General features: G+C 42.4%; 1 protein-coding gene across 4 annotated transcripts in view; it reads left to right on the top strand.

Moving 5' to 3' along the window:
• Nucleotides 1-9,319, top strand: part of TMEM184B (transmembrane protein 184B) — a 28,091-nt gene that overhangs the window by 3,412 nt on the left and 15,360 nt on the right. The window contains exon 2 of one of the 4 annotated variants that reach the window (XM_057388280.1): nt 7,618-7,708. The exons of the other annotated variants lie outside the window; for them this stretch is intronic. The gene's annotated coding sequence lies outside the window, so the exon portion shown is untranslated. The remainder of the gene's footprint in view (nt 1-7,617; nt 7,709-9,319) is intronic. 4 annotated transcript variants of the gene reach the window in all.

The following is a 9,319-nucleotide window of genomic DNA, read 5'->3' as shown; positions in this document are numbered from 1 at the left end:
CCCTTTATGGACTACTTTTGGGGAGAGCAACTGGACATGTTTTCAGATTAGCAATTCCCCAGGAAGGTTTTGGAAGTGAAATTCTGCCATCTAAAGCAGTGAGTTGCAGCCACCCTCCAKGAGTCTCACCTCAGAGTCTCCATCTTCTAAGAGAAGAGAGGGGTACTCGCTCATACCCAGGTTCTCTCTCTTTAAAACTCAGGTCAGCCTGCATGGGGTTTTTGTTTCTGATGTTGTAACATGTTTAGGAAGGCAACAGAGCAAGCTGTGTTGGGAAATGCAATTTATACATAAACTGCTCAGGAACTGTGCTGTATGTGGCTTCGACCAGGTCTTTATAGCCCCTGAGGCCATAATTCACAGGAAACCTGGAAAGGGAAATAACTGACATTCTACCTGCAGTATTAACCCATACAATAMCTGGATATTTGTCTCAAGTCTGTGTTGAAAGGATGGGAATGTTGCTATTATTGACTTACAGTCACAGTGCTTGGGAGTCTGAAAGTTTCAGCTATTTGAGGATATTGTATAATGAAGAGTGAGCAAGAGCATAGAGAGTTGGTGTCATGGCCTCACATTTTTTGTGTCTAGCCCCAAAGTGTCCATATCTGTCTGGGTATTTTGTACATGTGGCCCCCGATCAACTTGCCAGTCAAAAAAAGGTCCCGGTGATTCAGCAAATAAAGTGACTGCAACATGTTATGTAGTGCAGCAGTGAGGCTTCAAGAAGGAGATGAGAAGAAATAATACCTTAAAAGCTGACCTTGCTGACCCAGTGTTCCCGCCTCAGGCTGCAGAACATGACATGGATGCTATTGGAGGCTGCTGAGCTGATTGCCTGGGAGTCTGCAGCTGCCTGGTTGTATCCAGCACAGATACAGCCTAGGCAGCATTAATGTTCGTAGCTGTGCCTCTGTCCAGGTTACTTGAAATGAACACAGACAAGTCTCACCTCAGGAGGCAGGTTAGAAGTGAGCGAATTTCTCTTCATGGCTCACCAAATCTTGTCTCATCCTTACCCGGTTTGAGGAAAGATTGGTTAGCAGTGGGTAAAGCTGTTTGCTGCTAGTTGTCATATGAGAGCTGGGAGTGACTTCTCCAAACTCTCCTGACTTACAGACTTCCTAAATCCCCTCCTAATGACTTTGTTGATGACACTGATTTTATAAGAGTCTTAAACCAGAAGTTACTCATATAAATTCCTTTTCAGGCAACTTTATGCAACTGGTAATTTAATGTCATGGTGTGTAGAAACACCGGGTTGAAATTTTGTCTTTTTGTTAAGTATGCACCCTCTCAGATTGATGCTTGGTGTGGTTTTAGTCTGTATGAGAAAATGCATTGCCGTTGATGGCTTCTGGGATAGGGAGACACCCATGAGTCCAGGAATACAAAGGAATACAAAGGTCCTAATTCTGCTTTCAGAAGTTTGCCTCTGTAGATTTTTATTCTTCTTGATGAAGTGACAGAGCAAGAGAGAAGTGTGGAGGGGCTAATGTTAAATAGGAGCAATGAAATTAGAAGGTCATGATTTTGGGGAATATGTCTTATGTTGAGGGGTTTAAACAAAAGGCAACCACAAACAAAAACAAGATCATCAGTTTTTATTGTAGCAATAATAGAATGGCTTCGTAGTAAGTGTGGCTTTGGCTGCTTTTGAGAATCACTGGTTTTACATCTGCAGTGCTCATCATTGCTACATGCCTGCATCAGAGAATGATTGCTCGAGAAGTCAGATGTGCCATTGCCCTCATGCACCACTAMACAGTTGCATAGACCTGTGATAAGAAGTCTGGGTTCTTCCAGCTCATTTACTTGCTAAATTGAAGTATGGATCTGATCTGATGGATTCTATGTGTCGTGTTCTGTGTGGAAAAGTATACTCTATTGTATTGAAAAACTTCCTGTGTATGTGACTGCCACAAGTTCAATACTTTTTCATGCTGTTGTAGAGTTTGAGTTCTGGTTCTTCTTAAAATAACTGTATACACTGTGGTAACTTTAAAATTGTTATCCACCCTGTCCTGGCACTCAGAGGTGGGAAACAATGAATTCAAGTGGTTGCGGAATGAGTTCTGATTTGACTGTGTTCTTGAGAGGTTGGAAAAGAAATACAAACTTCCTATCATGTGGGGCACAACTGTTTACAACACATCCTTATTTCTCATCGTCTCTTTCCCCTCTGCTAGTTGCAGAATATCTTTATACTCTTTCTGTGTTTCTCTCCTGGATGCAGAGGGCTTGTCTGGTTTCTGTGGAGTGGGGCTGCTGGGAGTATGAGAAAGGGATGCAGTGCATGGCCCAAGCGTGTTGGATCCTGTTCTCAAAGGAGTGGTTGGAAGGATGGGGAACATCCCTTCTCCTCCTCTCCCTCCCCCTTTCTCTATTTTTCCTGTCCCCTTCCAAAAAAGGGACTGGATGTTGGATGTTGACCTATCACAATGCGGGTCAGTCCACAAAAAAAAAAAAAAAAGAGGAGGAGGACGATGGGGGGAGGAGGGCTATGCGAATACAGTGAGACAACAGAAATTAATAGAGCAGAAAAAAACTCTGGAAAGAAGAGTGCATGGCTCAGGGTAAAAGGGTTTTGTTGTTGATTCTGTTTTCTAATGGGCGAATGGGGAGGGGAAGCTTCTTTCGGGATGACTATGCATTAGCAAAATGGGTGGGGGCTGTGTAAGCTGAAGTGGAGAAGATTTTTGTGGTTTTCTCAGATTTTAATTTCCCTAAAATGAGAAAAGTGGGGGTATGACCTTGTTGAAGGTTAAATTGCTTGTGTGTACGGTGCAGTCTTTCGTGTATGTAGGCATCAGATCATCTCTTGAGCATGGCTTAGTGGGTGTGTACCTTGCTCTGTGGTTTGGTCTTCCTTAGGTGCCTTACTCCTCCACCTTCTGCTTCTGAGCTAATGGCTCCCTGCTCCACTTTTGCTGATGCTTCTGGTCTTCTGTCCCAGTGACACTTTTCTCTTGTTTTCCTGATTGTACCGACAGCTGTGAAATTGAGACTGAGGCATCTCTTCAGTTTGCTCACTCCTCTGAAGAAATAACATTGAGGAGAGCACTGAGGAGAATTCCAATTGCATTTGGATCTGCATTTGTTGTGCAGACAGAGRAGTATGTTAAGCTGACATGGAGTGCAGTAACTGTAGATGCAATCACTGCCTGTGTTTGTAAGTCAGGTGAGTGACTGAACACAGCATTGCTCACATGTGTTTGGAGTGACCTATGTGTACCTGTGTGTCAAGTGTGTGTTGTGGGGTGATTTCTACCGACTTGAAGTTAAGAAAGTTTTGCTCAGCATGAACAGTAAAATGTAAATGAGTTGCAGTAGTTAAATTTGCACGCCAGGTCACATACTTAACTCTGATTGTTTTGGAAGTGCTGCTGGAGAGCTTAAAAATCCACTGTTGGGACCTTTTCATGTCTCACAGCTACATAAACTAAATGCCACACCAGACWGCAAAAGCGATATAAGAAGTAATAAATATAGAAGCATTTGATTTTTCTTGAATTGCTATCGCTGATTTTAGCCGTGCCAGTGAGTCTCTTACAGTGTAGTGCTATTTTGTCCTATCTACCTGCTTCTTTTCCTACCTTTTGCCATTTCTACKGGTAATGCCTTTGGGTGTTGGAAATACTTAAATTAACTATTCATCATACATACCTAGCAGAATAGAAAGAGCTGGTCCCAGTTGTCAGTTCTAGGCATTGTTATAATTAAAATAGTCTAAAATAAACCTTGAACCATTTTGTATTCCTTGTAAGTCTAGGGCACATTGTAAAAAAAAAAAACATTAAGCTGCTGCTTTCACTAATATAAAGTATAARGCTCTTGTGTCCTAATAGTTTCAGAAAGTTCAGGTTCTGATTTATCTGCTGCATGGTTCTTCTGTATTGGCATTTTTGGATCTAGAATAAAGATAGTTTAATGGAGAAACTCTTGGAGGAATGAAAAATGGTTTTGTGGTATTTTAACAAAGTTCACTATGGTGGATATTTAAAGCAATATAGTTGTGGAGTAGGTTTTAAGGAGGAGTATTTTCTTGTCTAGTAGCTCTTCAGGAAAACCTTGCAGCCAGATTGTGTGTGGTTTTTTTTTTTATTTACGTCTTGTAAAGCAGAAGGAGGCTTAGCTATTAAGGCTCTTTCATGGGATAGCTTTGTGTATCATTCTTTGCTCTCTCAGCAGTTTAGAAATTAAATACTTTCAGCCTTGGATGAGATGATCTATTTTAAAAACACAAACTGTGTTTGCAGATGGGAGAGAACAGCTTCCGAGTCCTGTCATTTGGGGTTCTTTTCTTAGTGGCACTGGGGTAGGTCTTGCTCAGAGCAGGCAGATACTGCCTCCTTTACTAGACTGTGGTTGAATACGTGTTCAGATATGCTCCGTGGAACTGAAGGACCATGCCTGAACCTTTCTTCCTTCCTCTTATACCACATTTTTTTGTGTCAGAATTGAGGTTTTCATATTTATGTTTGTTTATCCTTATGTAGAAATAGCTCTTCCTCAGTAATAATATTTTCCATGCCTTTATGCAAGCCAAAAATGAAGTTTTTTGTTTTCATTTATGCCACATCCTATTTTCTGTTCTGAGTTTATTTTCAGCGGAAGAAGCTGCCATGTTAATGTTGGAGACAGAAGGTCTCTGTTTCCAAAAGATACAGGACTGTCAGTCTGCTCATGATGGAGAATTAGTGTGCTGCTGTTTTTTCTGTGAATGCAGACCATGTGGACACATCCCTGCTTCTTTACATCTATGTGGAGTCTCTAAGAGAACTGGTCCCTATGCAGTTTGGAACTTCTTCTCTATCAAGAATCTTAGTAACAGTGTTCTACATCTCTAGGTTTCTATCAGGATAGGTATCTTGACGGAAATAGCACAGGCTTTGCATTGTTTTCTTTCCCCCCCTTGCCTTGAGAGCACCCCCTAGTACTCCTAAAGTGCTTTCAGAAGATATTGGGTAAGTGTAAGGGGTACTAGATAGGTGTTTAGGCTAATGTCCTGGCAGCACAAGGCCCCGTTTTGCTCTAACATATATAACTTGTAATGACATCTGGGCAGGAACACGTAACAGCTTGTAGGGGCTGGGGGTGTGATCTCTGCCTTCCTTGGAAGCGGCTGTGTATAGACCTCACACAGACAGACAGACAGACACTGCCAGAACCTCCTGTTGTCCATGTAGAAGAATTGTACTGGCTCTGTTCCAAGTTTTCTGTGGCCATCCTGGAACACACATGTGTCTAAAAGCTCTGTGTGTTTACCTAGATGTACTTTCATGTGTGCTTGTTTCCAGTTTCCAAAGTTAGGTGTTTTTCCTGGCTCTCTCTTCTGGTCCTGTTACGTTGCAGGTTACCTCTGGGTGGAGCAAGGTAGACACTTRGAGATGGCAAAAGCTCCAAGAATGAAATTTAGAAGTGTTGAAATCTATTCCTTTGATAGAATTAGGAGAGCTCTCCAGAGAGGGAGAATAAGTGTGCAAGTAACGTTACTCTCCCTTGAACTGAAAGCAATGAGCTGGAGATGAAAGAGGTGTGCTGTGAAAACAGGATATGGCAGGAAGAAATGCTTCAAAATTTATTATGCATTAGATTGGTTTGTATTGCATTGGTAATTCAGGTTTCTAAATGCCCCTAATTTGACATATGGTAATGTCAAGTACTTTCCTCATGGTTTGGTACCTTGCAGTGCTGGGAGCTGTATGGACAGAGAACAGAAAGATGGTTGTCCCAGGGAGCTTAAATTGCGAGAGAAGCAACAGAGAAATACAGCCAGTGGGAGGAGCACCAGGAAAGAGATCACAGCCAGGAGCGTGACTGATGTCGGGTTGTTGCTCAATTGGAGGAGCAAAGTGGGAAAGTGGAGAAGGTGGAGGTGCATAGGGAATAGCTTTGTGGCTGTTAGAAAGTACCTTTTTGCCTAGGCATGAGAGGAAGAGGAAGATGTGTTGTGGCACTGACTTGGGCTGTGATGGAAGTAGGTGTCCAAGAAATAAGTGTCAAAACACATTCAGAGTGTCAGGTAAGAGGGAAGCTGCTGATACCAAGGTAATTGATCTGTAGCTTATCAAGGCAGTGTTTTTGTTGTGTCATGTTCCCAGGCACCACCTTTACTAGACTTGTGTCCTGTTGCATAGTGGGGAAGGGGCATCTCAGAAGCAAGGCCTGTTGAGAGAGTTGCTGCAGCTCACTCTCACAGTGTTCTTTCTAACAAGGTAGAAGAGGAGCTAGCAGACTGAGCTGATGGTAGTGAATGAGCTGAAATCCACTCTCCTGGTTAAGGCTCCAGTCATCTGTGCTTTTATCTGTTAAGTATAGACCAGAATTAATCTTACAGCTTCAGCTTCTTGCATACAGTAGTGTTTCATAACAGCTTTGTGCACTGCTTATACCTGTTGCTGTAGCTGCGATGTGTGGGATTTGAGGAGATTAGAAGGGATAATTTGGAAGGTTTATGTTAATTTTGCAGATTTGGGAGCACAGCATTCCTTCAYGTTTGACTAGCAAGGAGAATGAACTGCAAACTAATGCGTAGAATCAATAAAAGGTATCAAGTAAATAAAAAGCTGGCCTTGGGGGCMACCCTGAGGAAGGGGGCGAGTGCTCACAGGTGAGGTGGTTTGGCTTTGTGTAGGAGATGTAGAGCCTGCAATGTAAGAGAGTTTGTATATTTTCTTTCAGAACATGGTGCTGGAAGGAGTTACTAATTTCAATGACTGTATGAATTGAAGTGATTAGGTGAAGAATGAGGCACAATCATGTAATTAATGGCTGTTGATGTATAAGCACGAGGGGRCAGTGTTAAGGTTACATACACAACTTCATTTTATAAGTGACCTTGCTTCTGAGTGTGTAACCCTTGTCATGACAAAATGCTTGTTGATCACTTTTTGCTGCTTCCACTTCTTTGAAAATTAGTGCAAAGATGCAGAAGAATTCCCTTTCAGATCCTCAGTTCTGCTGATGTTACTGAAGCTGCAATTGGATCCATGCCATCAATGTGGTTTGATTAACTGGAACGTGGAGGTCTAGGTCCTGTTCCTCTTGGCACCTGTGGTCTGCTGTACAGATCCTCTCCCCCATGAACTTTAGGAAGGGCTTAGCAACTTCCTGTCTTGCATAGCTCCCAAAGTGCACTGGGATGTGCAGGATTGCAGCTCGCTGGACTTTATTTAGAGCTAGGTCAACCACAGGTGCATCTGCTCTGATTTCATTTTAGATGTGCCCTTTTTGAGCATAGTGGAAGCACTCTCAGCACTGCTTCTGTTCACTTACTTCAGAAGTTACTTGGGTAGAAATCCCTTTCTTCTCAAGTAATAAAAACCTTGCTAACTTGTGCAGTCACCACCCAGCCTCCATCTCTCCACATTATTAGATATAGTACAGATAATAAAATGTGTGTGTGTGTAGGCTTAGAAGCTCAAAACTTAAGTTATATTTCCTGTACTGATCAGGACTGGAAAGGAATTAACCTGCTGTGCATGCAGTTATGGAAAGCTGTAACTTGGAACAGTGATATTTTGGAAAAACAACAGCTGGAAAGAACAAAGAAAAGCCAAGTTTGACAATTAGTTTGTAAATTAAAGCATTGCAGTTTTGTATCTCTACCTATAGAAAGAAGATACCTGCTTAAACAAGTCTGGGTATTTCCCAAGACTTTTTCTCCTGTGGAAGAAAGCAGAAAGGAGGCGGAGTGTGACATAAGGTAACATCAGACTGCTGCACACCACTGATACAAGTGTGTGTTTTGGAAAAGCCTGTGCTGAAGGGGCCGTTTGCACGCTTTAGAATGCATGTGTAAAGGATGTGCTACTGGCCCCTGCTTTTGCTGTGTACCTGTTCCCTATTTTGTGCTGTGGCTTCAGGTGAAGCAAGGCTGGGGCAGTTCGTCTATAAATATGTATTCTCTTTTGTGTTCTGTAACAACCTGTCAGTAAATGACAGATGGGCCATGCCTTGCTGCAGCTGTAAATTGTGGCAGTGGATCATTGGCCTTTCTAAAGCCCTTTCCATCCACTGATCATAGAGGCCTGTGTAAGAGCTATGTCTTGTGCTTTTATAGAAGGAGTATTCTGAAAAAKATTAGGAGGTTATCAGAAGGAGGCAACTTTTATGCTGCTCCCCCAGTTATGCTGTTCCCTTTGATACCCACATCAGAAACAGCTCTTCTAATGGGTAGGACCAATGGCTGCTTGCTTGTGATCTTGGTTTAAGTGGATTATCTTCCTACAATCCAGAGGTCACACTAGAGCCTGCTTATGACCAAATTGAAAATAATAGCTTCTTTAGATCTTAGACCTTCAAGAATTTTTCCATTGAAAGAAGATAGCTTTTTATCCAGGAAATAGCCAAGGGTCATGCTGCTTTGAAATCTTGCATATTCTTGTGTTCTACATGTGTTTTCATGTGTCASCTTTTAGAAGCCAATTAGATTAAATGCACATCATGTGGAAAACAATGCAAAGTTAGTAAAATTAATACCGGGTTGGCTAAATATACCATGCCATATGCAAATTTTGGTAAAAGCATGACTTTCATGCTCTTCGTACTCTTAAAGTGAGGGGAGCTTTCAGTGCATATCCTTCCAATGAAGGTGCTTTGGGCTGACTGTAGTTTTCAACAGGGCAGTAGGAGAGATGGGGATTGCTTGCTGGAGGAATTAGGWTATTCTTTTCCCTGCCCTCCTCGCTGCGCAGTGACACTGTGGCACATGTTCTTGTTGCTTCTTGGCAGGCTAACCATGACACTAGGACACAGCAGAATAGCCTGTACTCTGACAGAAAATAGCTGTTAAGTTAGGTGTGCCTGTCATCTTCCAGTATGGATGATTTAGATACTTCCTTCTGATCTTTTTACAAGGGCGTGTAGTGGTAGGACAAGGGGAAATGGCTTTAAAGTGCGAGTATGTTAAATTAGATATTATGAAGAAATTACTCACTGTGAGTGGTGAGATACTGGCACAGGTTACCCAGACGAGTTAGGGATGCCACATCCCTGGAAGTGTTCAAGGACAGGTTTGTTGGAGCTCTGAGCAATCTGGCCTAGTTTAAGGTGTCCCTGCCATCAGCACAGGGCTTGATCTTTTAGGTCCCTTCCTACCCAAACCATCCTATAATTCTGTGATCTCTGTTGAATGCTGTATTCATCTTATATATTTTTATTTATTTATTGCAGAAGGGTGGTGATGATGGCAGTGGCTGGATTTCATGGTCTCTGGGAGGCTGTCAGAGGTTCCAGAGTATCACGATTTGTTTTATCACGAGGGGTGGCACACTTACCCAGGTCCTGTTCATAAAACATGTGAACAGGCTGGTGA

Source organism: Malurus melanocephalus, unplaced genomic scaffold (assembly GCF_030028575.1).
Source record: "Malurus melanocephalus ecotype Western Australia unplaced genomic scaffold, MMel_1.1 scaffold_17, whole genome shotgun sequence".
Classification (NCBI taxonomy): Eukaryota; Metazoa; Chordata; class Aves; order Passeriformes; family Maluridae; genus Malurus; species Malurus melanocephalus.
Note: the sequence above shows the minus strand (reverse complement) of the source record. Positions and strands in the feature narration are given on the sequence as shown.